Source organism: Callithrix jacchus, chromosome 8, assembly GCF_049354715.1.
Source record: "Callithrix jacchus isolate 240 chromosome 8, calJac240_pri, whole genome shotgun sequence".
NCBI classification, from domain to species: domain Eukaryota; kingdom Metazoa; phylum Chordata; class Mammalia; order Primates; family Cebidae; genus Callithrix; species Callithrix jacchus.
In genome coordinates this window covers 42,716,591-42,730,511 of record NC_133509.1, presented here as the reverse complement: position 1 = coordinate 42,730,511, position 13,921 = coordinate 42,716,591, and positions in this window count along the sequence as shown.

Genomic DNA, 13,921 nt, shown 5'->3' with positions numbered 1-13,921 from the left:
CAGACTTTGCTCGCCTGGGGATCACCCGCAGAGGCTGCAGAACAGCAAGGGTTGCTGCCGGTTTCTTCTTTTGCTATCTTTTCCCCAGAACTGTACCTGCTAGATGTTGGCCTGAGCTCTCCTTTATGAGGTATCTCTTTCGGTATACGGGGGTCGGGAGCTGCTTGAGGAGACAGTCTGTCCTGATAGGAGCTCAAGTTCTGTGCTGGGAGCTCCTTTGTTCTGTGTAGAGCTGCTGGGCATGTACCTTCAAGTCTGCTACAGTGGAACTCATAACTGCCTCTTTCTCCAGGTGCTCTGTTCTAGGAAGGTCAGCTTTATTTATAAGTTTCTGTCATGCCTTTTTTTGTAGATGCCCTGCCCCACACGGAGTAGTCTAGTCACAGTCTGTCTGCAGAGGTGTTGCTGAGCTGCTGCAGGCTTGCCTAGCTGCTGTGTGAACTGTCTCAGTAGTGGTGGACTGCCTCAGTAGTGGCAGTTGCCCTTCTCCCCACTGAGCCGTATTGTCCTGGGTCCAGCTGCATTTGCTGCAAAACTCTTCAGAGCATTTCAGATTGCTTGTTTTGTGGGGGTAGTACCTGCTGAGCTAGATCACCTGGCTCCCTGTCTCTGCACCCTCCCTTTCATTTGAATGGGTGGCTCTGTCTCCCAGGCATTCCAAGTGCCAGCTGGAACAGCTGCCCAGATTTGTGTGAGTTTCTGTGCACCAATCTGGCACCAGCTGAAACCACTGTGCTGAAAACTTGTGGAGATTTTTGGCCCAGGAATCTCCTGGTCTGTGGGCAGTGAAAATTTCTTTGGAAATGTTGTGGGCACTCACCCTCTGTGTTTTTTTTCCTGGGAACTACACTCCAGAGCTGATCCTATTCGGCCATCTTGGATCTGGAATTTTCTTTAGTGTCTCTTTTTTTTTTTGGTTGACAATGTAAAACTGCACAATGTTGCACATGTGGTTCATATACATAATACTTTTATTGAAAGTATCCATCTAGACAACACTGCTCATTAGAGCATGTACTTTTGTTTAAATTAGCCTTGGTTTTATTAGTTTTTTTAGGACTTGCAACACATAGTTACTTTGAATTTGTGGTCTTTTTTACATACACTGTTAAACTTGGCTTCACAATGTATCATTGGATATTTTGTTCCCTTAGTTGTAAAAGCAAAGTTCTTAATTATGTTTGAGTGATTAAATTTTGATTCCTTAATATAACAAATTAACTATTCCTTATAGTTTTATTTACAAAATTGATTAGTATCTTCCATATAGTTTCCTAGGTTGTTGACAAAATATTGATGCTGTTGGATATTTTTAACACCTATTCATTAATCAGCCTTCTTTGGGCAAAGGTATTCAATTAGAAACCTGCTTAGCCACGTTTTCTGCCAATCCATATTTATCCATCTTATCCAGGGATGATATCTGTAACACAACTACAATCTGTCACTGCCACAAACCCATGTGTTAGGAAACACTGTTAATTTGACAGGACTTGCTCTTAATGATTTCATACTGCTTTGTAGTGATTACCACTTTCTCTAGGTACCCACAAAATCATTTGTTTGATAGTCTATTAATAGAATTTCATAGAAGAATGACATAAACATATTAGTCTACTGCTTTCAGAAAACATATTAGGCATTTTTTCCCCTTTAACCTCTTAGAAGCTTTTTAATCCTGTTTTCCCCCAAACTAGTACCTCTGGCAGCTCATAGGCAATATATTTTGGTATTATGCATAAATATAAATTAGCAGCATGAATTATCTGGAAGTAAAAACAAATGAGATTCACCCATTTTTTTAAATTTGGAGACATCAAAGCATAAAAAACTCAAAGATTAAATCATATGATCTTATTGTATCCGATAGTGATTGCATTTAGTGGTAACAGAAACATGAAAAACTATGGCTTAAGTTTGGGGTCGTATGTACTTATTTATTTTTAGTAAACCCTCTAGTGACGGGCAGCCCAGAGCTGGTTTGGCATTGCAGGACACGGTTAGAAACTAAGGCTTTTTCTGTTGTTTTGCTCATTTTATAGTAGCAAGATTGGCTTCACAATGTATTCTTGGATATTTTTTCTCTTAGTTGGAAAAGGAAAGTTATTTTATCTAAATTAACTGTCCTTTATGTTAATTAACTTTAGCTTTATATGCACATCCCAGGCAGAAGGAAAAGGTATGTACCCACTTTTCTGGCATATGGTAGGATTAAATAAACGTACATTGTGTATTCTTGTAGCAGGATTATAGGCATTATCATTTCTTATTTATAAATAAAATGAATACTTGATTTTTCAAGGTACACAGTTGGTAAAGCAAGAAGTCTGGGGTTCAATTATATACTTTTTTTGACTGCTGCCAGCCACTACTGTGGATCATAGGTCAGGAGTTGGAGACCAGCCTGGCCAGCATGGTGAAATCCCGTCTCTACTGAAAATATAAAAAAATTAGCTGGGCATGGTGGCACATGCCTGTAATCCCAGCTACTCGGGAAGCTGAGGCAGGAATTGCTTGAACCCAGGAGGTGGAGGTTGCAGTGAGTAAAAATCATGCCATTGCACTCCAGCCTGGGCAACAGACCAAGACTCCATCTAAAAAATAAACAACAATAAAAAGACACTAACCACCTGGTTATGTATGCACCTATGCAACGACCCTGCATGATCTGCACATGTACCCCAGAACCTAAAGTATGGTTAAAAAAAAAGTCTAAAAGAAGTAAGTATAAAATAAAAATTCTAACTTTAAAAAAAGAATGGGCAGAGGATGGCTAGGCCTAGTTGGCTCACATCTGTAATCCTAGCACTTTGAGAGGCCAAGGTGGGAGGATTACTTGAGTCCAGGAGTTTTGAGATCAGCCTGGACAGCATAGCAAGATCCCATTTCTTTCTTTTTTTTTTTTTTTTTTTTTTTAGATGGAGTCTTGGTCTGTTGCCCAGGCTGGAGTGCAATGGCATGATTTTTACTCACTGCAACCTCCACCTCCTGGGTTTAAGCAATTCCTGCCTCAGCTTCCCGAGTAGCTGGGATTACAGGCATGTGCCACCATGCCCAGCTAATTTTTTTATATTTTCAGTAGAGACGGGATTTCACCATGCTGGCCAGGCTGGTCTCCAACTCCTGACCTGATCCACCCGCCTTGGCCTCCCAAAGTGCTGGGATTACAGGCCTGAGCCACTGCACCCGGCCATACTTCTTTAACTTCTGGGTTCATGCTCTTTCTAACATTATTTTACTAGCAATGGTGTAAGTTGTGTGTGTGTGTTACTTTTGAAGATATCCAAAGTTCTTGTTTATGTCTTATTTTTCCCAAGATCCAGATTTTGGTGTCTCCTGTGACACCCTCCCTTCTCATTTATAACCTGAATTACCTTTCCTAGAGCACTCCCTTATATAGTGTGGTTTGGGAACTACCTCCATTTGCTTTGCCTTGAGGTGATGGTAGCGATAATGTTGTAGAACAAACCAGGTTCCTGTCACACGACCAGGAAAATTTAGGCACACCGACACTTTGTAGGGTGAGTAGGGCAGGGTTGTTTATTGGGTGAAAAGAAAAACAGCAAAGAGGAACTCTGAGCAAAGCGCGAGAGCCCTGATAACAGGTCTCCTGTCTGACAGATTGAATCCCAGGTCACCACCTGAAATTGAAGAGGCTAGGCTCCTCCCCACAGCAAACGCTGCGAACTTCCCCTGTCCGCACCCACTTCCCGCACTGCGCAGGTGAGCATTATTCAGACAATCAGTCGGGAAAGGACTGGCTTCATCCGGATCAGCAGTCGGGTTTTTCAGCCTTCAGGCTGTTTTAGGCTTGGGGGCGGGGTTTCACCGGAAACCCGTGGCTGTCACCAGTCTCCATCAGTAAGGCTCATTGGCAATCCCTGGACCCAATCCCAGATCCAGTAAATCAGACTCTGGGGGCTAGGTCCCTTGAAAATGCATTTTTAATAAACTGGACAAGTGAATGTCATGACCATTAAGCTTTTGGAACCACTGTCCTAAAGGATAATTTTCCACTGAGAAGAAATTCTGAGTTGCAGCTGCTTCCAGGTCATATTAGCACTTCAGGTGAAATTAGTCAAGCACAGTGCAAGGAAAAGATCCCCTTCAACCTCTGAAGGTGTGTTGACAATTAACTAAAGGAAGAGTAATAGAAAAAAAGGCATAAAAATTTAACGTACATGGAGAAAAATCAGTATTACATAATAACAGTGTGGTACAGAAGTTTATATGCCCCCTCCCTTTTTTTTCCATAAGAAAGGCGGGACATGGGAAATGTTGATAACAATTCTTTTGTGGGGCAGTAAATCATTAGATAGAAGCAATGAACCCTGGAGACAGAAATTAACTTGAAACGGTACTCTTTTGAATTTGAGTCTGAGAGACATCTGTGAAAAGGTCCATGCAGGTGTGATTATATTTCTTCCTCAGTCTTCCTTTCCGAGCTGGATAAAGAGGTTTCAGGGAGAGGAAAGCAAGTGTCCTCCTAGGTGGATCAAATCTTCAGGCAAATAAAGGAAAGTCCGTTCCAGCATCAGCTGATCTCCAAGTGTTACTGCAGCTTGGTCCCTGAGTTCTGGGCTTTCCTGTAAGTAGAAATCAACACCAGGCCAAACAGATTTTTTTGCAGGCAAGTTTTAATAAGCTTGCAACCCAAGCAAAGCAAGGGAGTAGTGTACAGAGAGAGTCTGGGGGCTAGCTCCCTGAAGGCTTGGCTCTTGTCATTTTAAGGAAGCTGAAGCTACAAAAGGAGTGATATGTAGGCATGTAGAAGTGGGGAACTTTTAGCACCTGTGGAGTTTGATGTTTCCTGATGCATCTCACGTCTCATTAGCATGTTAAATCTCTGCTACTGGTTGTGATTTTTAGGATTATAATGAGATTATAATGAGCAAAAACTTGGGAAAGGTCATCATTAGAGTGTATCTTCAGCCAGTTGAATCTGGTCTAGTTATTTTTATTACTTACAAAAAATTACATAGGTAAACTGGTGTCACCAGGGCTTGTCATACAGAATATTTCATCACCCAGGTACTAATCCTAGTACCCAATAGTTTTTTTCCCTGTTTTTCTCCCTCCTCCCACCCTCTACCCTCAAGGAGTCCTCAGTGTCTTTTCCGCCCCTCTTGGTGTTTGTGAGATCTTATCATTTAGCTCCCACTTACAAATGAGAACAAGAGGTATTGTTATCAGTGGAAGAGATCTGAGTTATCCCCAGTTATGGGCGACTTGTCTGTATGGGTCCGTTGCTAACTTTAGTCCTCGCTTCCTCAGAAGAAAGAACTCAACCGAGGGGCATAAAGCATAAAAAGAGACTGAGGCAAGTTCCAGAGCAGAAATGGAAGTTTACTTAAAAAGGCATTAGAATAGGAAAGAAAGGAAGGTGTGCTAGGAAGAGACCCAAGCTATCACATGAAGGTTAAAGAGAGGTCGAGTGCCCTGTTTAATGGGGATTCTAGGACTTTCATAGACTCACCTCTTTCCCATGATTCTTCTCTTACGATGTGCTTCCTGCATGCGCAGTGTTTTCCGTACCCTTTTCTGGTGAGCGTGCCCCTGGAAGATCATACGGTACCATTTTTGCTTCTTAATACGCATGTCCAGGAAGTTGCTTTTACCAGGGGCCTGCATTCAGCTAGCAGTTTGATGTTAACAGCTGTGGACCATCAAGAAATGGCCTCTCCCTGGTGTTCCAAATTACCATTTTTAGAGAGGCAATGAGATAACTGCAGAGGCATTGCCTAACATCCCTAGTAAGTAGTGGGGACAGCTGTCTCCTGTCCTGTTCATGCCTAACTTCCTGTATTTGGTTTTCTGTTCCTGGGTTAATTTGCTAGGATAATGGCCTCCAGCTCCATCCATGTTCTTGCAAAGGGCATAGTCTTGTTCTTTTTTATGGTTGCATAATATTCCATGGTGCATATGTACCACATTTATCTCGTCTGTCATTGTTGGGCATTAGGTGGGTTCCATGTCTTTGCTTTTGTGAGCAGTGTTGCAGTCAACCTTCACCTACATGTGTCTGTATGGTAGAATGATTTATATTCCTCTGGGTATATATCTGGTAAAGGGATTGCTGGTTTGAGTGGTAGTTGTGTTTTTAGCTCTTTAAGGAACTGCGTTCTAAAATGGTTAAACTAATTTATGCTGCCACCAACAGTGTTTAAGCATCCCTTTTCTCCGCGACGTCACCGGAGTCTGTTATTTTTTGACTTTTTAATCAGTCATTCTGATTGGTGTGAAATGATATCTCACTGTGGTTTTGATTTGCATTTCCTTAATGCTCAGTGACGTTGAGCTTTTTTTTTTAATGTTTGTTGGTCACATGTATGTCGTCTTTTGAGAAGTGTCTCTATGTCATTTGTGCACTTTTTAATGCCATTGTTTTCTTTCTTATACATTTGTTCAAGGTCCTTTCTTATAGATGCTGGATATTAGATCATTGTCAGATGCAGTTTGCAAATATTTTTTCCCATTTGGTAGGCTGGTTGTTGTTTGTTCAGTCTAATAGTTTCTTTTGTTGTGCAGAAGCTCTTAAATTCAAGTACATCCTATTTGTTAATTTGTGCTTTTGCTGTGATTGCTTTTGGTGACTTAGTCATGAAATATTTGCCAGTTCCTATGTCCAGGATGGTATTGCCTAAGTTGTCTTCCAGAGTTGTACGTGGTGTAGGGAAGGTGTCCAGTTTGAATTTTCTGCACAAGGGTAGCCAGTTATCCCAGCATAATTTATTAAATAGGGAATAGCTTTCCCATTGCTTGTTTTTGTCAGCTGTGTTGAAGTTCAGATGCTTGTAGGTGTGTGACCTTATTTTTGGGATCTCTTTTCTGTTCTGTTGGTTTATGTGTCTGTTCTTGGACCAGTACCATGCTGTTTTGGTTACTGTAGCCCTGCAGTATGGTGAGAAGTTGGGTGGTGTGATGTTTCGAGCTTTGCTGTTTTTGTCTGGGATTGCCTTGACTGTCTGAGCTTGTTTTTGGTTCTGTATGAATTTTAAAAGTTTTCTAGTTCTGTGAAAAATGTCATTGGTATTTTGATAGAAAGAGCATTAATCTAAAAACTGCATTGGGCAGTTTTATCATTAAAATAGCCATTTTAATGATAAGAATTTTTCCTATACAGGAACATGTTTGTGTCTTCTGATTCCTTTGAGCAGTTCTTATAGCTCTTGTTATAGAGAACTTTCACCTTCCTGATTAGCTGCGTTTCTAAATATTTTACTTTTTGTGGCAGTTGGTGAATGGATTATGGTTCTGGTTTGGCTGTTGACTTGTTCTTGTTGGTATGGAGGAGTGCTGGTGGAGTTTTGCATTGACTTCTTATCCCGAAACTTTGCTGCACTTGTTTATCAGCTGCAGGAATTTTTGGGCCAAGACTGTGGGGTCTGCCCAAAAGCTCATGGATGCATAATCATGTCTGTAAACAGAGATAGTTTGACTTCTTCTCTTCCTGTTTGGATGCCCTTTATTTCCTTCTCTTGCCTGATTGATCTGGCCAGGACTTCCTGGTTTGATTATTAATGGGTAATGCCAGAGTCTCATTTCAGTAACCTGGAAGATGGTCAGGTTCTTCCCAGAAATGCTGGAGTCTCATGTTAGCAGTCTTGGGAGTCATCACTCAAGGAGATGAATGGTTAGGCTCTTCCTTTTATGGTTAGAGTTTAGCCTAGTCACCTAAGATAGGAGGGAACAGTTTTCTGCCTAGTGAATCAACTTGTTAATGAGGCAAGAAGGTAGAGGGGGGACTATGCCCTGACAGGTGAGGTCCATGGGGTCCCAGTTACCATGTCTCTTATCTGCCACAATGGAGTCTCTTCTCCATATTATCTCATAAGGGCCTTTGATTAGAAATACTCAGTATACCAGGGTGCTGTATTTTTGGGTAAAATTTCCTGGGCTCCTTCAGTATCATGCTGTGTAGCAGCAAAGTGCTTCTTACTACTACTCTGGGAAGTGGTTCCCTACCTCCTAGTAGCCATTAGAGGGTGACTGATGTTAGCAAACACATTTGCTGAGGCTGTTTTATTTTAGAAGTATTAAGTGTCTTAAAATTTGGGACACTGGGACAAGAATGTTCAAATCACTGATTTAAACAAGTAGTAAGTTCAAATCCTGACTCCACCACTGAACTAGCTGTAAAACCTTGGGCAAATAACTTACCTCTGTGAATCTCACTTTCCTTATCTGTAAAGTGGTGTTAATAAACATGTCTACCTCATACGATTGTTTTAAGGATTCAATGAGTTGATATATGGAAAACACTTAGGGCAGTATCTGTAGCAAATTCTCAGTAAGTGTTAGCTATTAATGATGCTGTTATGATGTCAGATAAGTTTCAGTACCGGCGTGGATGAAATGTCTTCTCCTTATGGTGATGTCCCCCTATAACCTAGTATTCTATTTTTTTTTTCTAGTAAAAGGATGTAAGTATGGAGGGGGAGGGGAGGCAAGAAAAGATAGGAAAAATCTGCATGATTATGACTTATGACTGGCAAAACTGTAACTACCCAATAGGTTCTCCTTGCCTACTTCCTAGACAGAGCTGATTTCTCTTTTGCAACAGGGGAGTTGCAGTAGAAAAATGTTTAATTTATGCAGAGCTGGCTGTATGGGAGACTGGAGTTTTGTTACTACTCAAATCAGTCTCGCTGAAAAATTGGGGATTAGATAATTTGGTGGGTAGGGGGTTGGAAAATGAGGATTGCTGATTAGTTAGGTTGGAGATAAAATCATGGGGAGTCAAACCTGTGGGCAACACCCCCCGTGGGCACCGAGGCAGGAGAACTGTCCAGACCCCAGGCACAATTAGTGCCTGAAGAATATCTTAGTTTATAGTGTAACTACTCAGCTATTTCCTTTATATATAATCATATATTAGTTTATAGAATTAGTGCCTGAAGTATAACTTACTGCTTATATATAGCTAGCTTATACAATCATACTTAATACTTATATCTAGCATACTTAGTTCTATATAGTCTTTCTATATAATCATACAGGTATTATAGTCAGAACTGTACTGACAAATTGAGTGCTGATTTATATAATCCTTCCATATAACCATATAGTAGTTTGTGGTAGGCGTAATGCCTAGAGCAGTCACAGAACAGAAGCAGTACTTGGGAAAACAGCCAGACTAGGACAAGAACCAAAGACCCAGGCGTTGGTGTCCCTGCCTTAAAGGACATATGCTGTAGGGCAGGCTTGGAGCAAGAGCCTCTACTCCTGATAAAGGACTTGTAGTACCTTGCATCCAGTTCCTGTGGAAAGTAGGCCTCAGGCCTGAGATCCTGGAAATAACCAAGGGAGAAGAACACCTCTTGTGTGACCAGTCACAGCAGCTGTACACCCTGTCAGTCATTTCTCACTTCTGTGCTAGCTCAAATCATTCTCCCATAAATATCTTAAGAGAAGAGCACAAGTCTGTCAGCTCCCACTACATTGGCTTACAGTATCCTTCTATTAGAAATCCTTTGAAGTCTCCAGCCCCCAGATAAGAAGTGTTGCGCCCAACACCTGTTGCACATAGCCCACCTCCTTGCCTCAGTGACCTAATGGGGGTGGACCCCTTTTCTGAACATGACCCTCTACTGTGCATGGCGTGGACCCCTACTGTGCATGCACCACCTCTCTGCCAAGCTGACATAATAGGGTGGCCACCCCACTTGTAACTCAAGTGATTATGTATGCCCTATTACTAAGCCTGTAGATGATGACCTCACTAAAGACTCTGCCCCCTGCTTGTACCTAATAAATACAGATGCTTCTGGGCATTTGGGGCTCTCACTGATCTCTGCTCACAGTTGGCATGGCCCCCTTGAGTCTAGATGCTCTTCACCAGTTCTTCAGTGTTCTGTCTCTTTACTTCTCAGATCCTGCACCTCAGCACAGCATAAGGGACACCCCATGACCCTGTCAGGCCCTACAGATCTACACAAATCTGTCTTTTTGTGTTGAATTAGTTCCTGGGATGGGACCATAAAAGCAGATGAGCCAATTTATCTAGGTGGTGCCAGCTGATCCATCAAGTACACAGTCTGCATGATACCTGAAGCTCTGATCTTAGGTTTTACAGTAGTGATGTTATTTCCAGGAGCAGCCTTTTAATGGCTGCATAGTATTCCATGATATATATATATATATATCTTTATCCACTCATTGATTGATGGGCATTTGGGCTGGTTCCTTATTTTTGTGATTGCAAATTGTTCTGCTGTAAACACATGTTTGCAAGTATCTTTTTAAATAATGGCTTTTTTTCCTCTGGGTAGATACTCATTAGTGAGATTGTGGGATCAAATGTAAATCTACTTGTAATTCTTAAAGGAACCTCCACACTGTGTGCTAGTTTACATTCTCATCAACAGTGTAAAAGTGTTCCCTTTTCACCATATCCCCACCAACATCTATTTAAAAAAAATTTTTTTTGATGATGGCTATTCTTGGAGGAGTAAGGTGGTATCACATTGTGGTTGCTATTTGCATTTTCCTAATAATTAGTGATGTTGAGCATTTTTTTCATATGCTTATTGGCCGTTTGTAATTCTTTTGAGAATTTTCTATTCATATCCTTAGCCTACTTTTTGATGGGATTGTTTTCTTTCTTGTGGATTTTTTTGTTATTTGTAGATTCTGGATATTAGTCCTTTGTTGGACATAAAGATTGTGAAAATTGGGAGGAGGACTCAAGATGGCGCTGTGAGAACAACCCAGGATTGGAGCTCGCGTTGAATCCGCAAACGGTGAGTCTGAGCTGCATTTCCAGACTGATCTTTGTTGCCCACAGAATGGGGAAACTCCCAAGTATAAAAAAGACATGGGACGCCAGGCAGTAGGTCTGCCTGGCGAAGCCGGCAGCCAGGGCGGCGGCGGCCGGCCCTACCCAGCAATCCCCACAGGGCGCGCTTGTCCGGGTGCCTTGTTGAACCGGCAACCTGAGACTTGAGAGGGCTGGACTTGAGACTGAACGAGACTTGGACAGAAGCCCAGCCCGGGGGATTGTAGGGACAGATCGTTTGGGATACCCAGTGGGACGAACAAAACCGCGATTTCAAACTATCCCGAGCAGACGGCCCGAGACACTCTGTGGGGGAGGGGCGTCCACCACTACCGAGGCAACCCGCCCCAACTGAGATACACGCCCACTGCTGACGCAGCCAGCCACTGTCGAGGCAACCCGTCCCAACTGAGATACACGCCCACTGCTGACACAGCCTGTCGTTGCCGAGGCAGCACACTACACAGAGCATTTGAAAAAAAAAAGGGTTTTTTAATGAGCTCTGTTGCAGCAGAATCAAACATAGCAGCCTAACAGCCCTGAATGAACAACAGAGCGCACAGCTCAGCAATTAAGCCTGTATAAAGTACAAACTGTCTCCTCAAGCAGCTCCATGACCCCTCTATATCCAAAAGACTGACATTAGGCAGGCATCATCCTAGGACAAAGATAGCAGAAAAAGAAACTGGTAGCATCCCTCGCTGTGCCACAGCTGCTAGAGGTGCACCCAAGACAAGCAGGGTCTGGAGCGGACCGCAGCAGTCATACAGCGAAGGGGCTAGACTGGTAGAAGGAAAATCAAGCAACAGAAATACTTCATCATCAACATTCTGGGTGTCCACTCAGAGACCCAACTGAAAAGTCAGCAACTACGCAGACGACCAGCGGAAAAATCCACAAAGATGGGAAGAAACCAGCGCAAAAAGGAGGAAAACACCCGAAACCAGAACACCTCGCCTCCTAGAAAGGACCAAAACTCCTCACCAGCAAGGGAACAAAGCTGGACGGAGAATGACTGTGACGAAATGACGGAATTAGACTTCAGAAGATGGATAATGAGAAACTTTGGTGAGCTAAAAGATCATGTATTAAATCAATGCAAAGAAACTAAGAACCTTGAAAAAAGATTTGAAAAAAGATTCGAGGAAATGATAACAAGAATGGATACCTTAGAGAGGAATATGAATGAATTAAAGGAGCTGAAAAACACAATACGAGAACTTCGCGAAGCAAACACAAGTTTCAATAGCTGAATTGACCAAGCAGAGGAAAGAATATCTGAAGTCGAAGACCAACTCAATGAAATAAAATGAGAAACCAAGATCAGAGAAAAAAGCGCAAAAAGGAATGAACAAAGTCTCCAAGAAATGTGGGACTATGTGAAAAGACCTAACCTACGTTTGATAGGTGTACCAGAAGGGGACGAAGAGAATGAATCCAAGCTGGAAAATACTCTTCAGGACATCATCCAGGAAAATTTCCCCCACCTAGCAAGACAGGCCAACACTCAATTGCAGGAAATACAGAGAACACCACAAAGATATTCCGCAAGAAGAGCAACCCCAAGGCACATAATCATCAGATTCAACATGGTTGAAATAAAGGAGAGAATACTAAGGGCAGCCAGAGAGAAAGGTCGGGTCACCCACAAAGGGAAGCCCATCAGACTCACAGCAGATCTCTCGGCAGAAACACTACAAGCCAGAAGAGAGTGGGGGCCAATATTCAACATTCTTAAAGAAAAGAACTTTCAACCCAGAATTTCCTATCCAGCCAAACTGAGCTTCAGAAGTGAAGGAATAATAAAATCCTTTGCGAACAAGCAAGTACTCAGAGATTTTGTCACCACCAGGCCTGCTTTACAAGAGCTCCTAAAAGAGGCACTACACATAGAAAGGATCAATCAGTACCAGCCATTCCAAAATCACACTGAATGCTAAAAAGCGTCAACATAATGAAGAATCTACAACAACTAACAGGCAAAACAGCCACTTAGCATCAAAATGGCAGTATCAAATTCACACATAACAATATTAACCCTAAATGTAAATGGGCTAAATGCACCAATCAAAAGACACAGACTGGCAAATTGGATAAAAATCCAAAAACCCATCGGTGTGCTGTATCCAGGAAACCCATCTCACATGCAAGGATACACAAAGGCTCAAAATAAAGGGATGGAGGAAGATTTACCAAGCAAATGGAAAGCAAAAAAAAGCAGGAGTTTCAATTCTCATCTCTGATAAAATAGACTTTAAAGCAACAAAGATCGAAAGAGACAAAGAAGGCCATTACATAACGGTAAAAGGATCAATACAACAAGAAGAGCTAACGATCCTAAACATATATGGACCCAATGCAGGAGCACCCAGATACATAAGGCAAGTTCTTAATGACTTACAAAAGGACTTAGACTCCCACACAATAATAGTGGGAGACTTTAACACTCCACTGTCAATATTAGACAGATCAACCAGACAGAAAATCAACAAGGATATCCAGGGCTTGAACTCAGACCTGGAGCAAGCAAACCTGATAGACATTTACAGAACTCTCCACCCCAAATCCACAGAATACACATTCTTCTCAGCACCACATCACACCTACTCTAAAATTGACCACATAATTGGAAGTAAAGCACTGCTCAACAAATGCAAAACAACTGAAATCATAACAAACAGCCTCTCAGACCATAGTGCAATCAAGTTAGAACTCAGAATTCAGAAACCGACCCAGAACCGCACAGCTTCATGGAAACTGAACAACTGGCTCTTGAATGTTGACTGGGTAAAAATGAAGGCAGAAATAAAGAAGTTCCTCGAGACCAATGAGAATGAAGACACAATGTGCCAGAACCTCTGGGACACATTTAAAGCAGTCTCTAGAGGAAAGTATATAGCAATAAGTGCCCATATGAGAAGAATGGAGAGATCCAAAATTGACACCCTATCGTCAAAATTGAAAGAGCTAGAGGAGCAAGATCAAAAAAACTCAAAACCCAGCAGAAGACAAGAAATAACTAAGATCAGAGCTGAGCTGAAGGAGATTGAGGCACGAAAAACCCTTCAAAAAATCAATAAATCCAAGAGCTGGTTTTTTGAAAAGATCAACAAAATAGACAGACCACTAGCCAGATTGATTAAA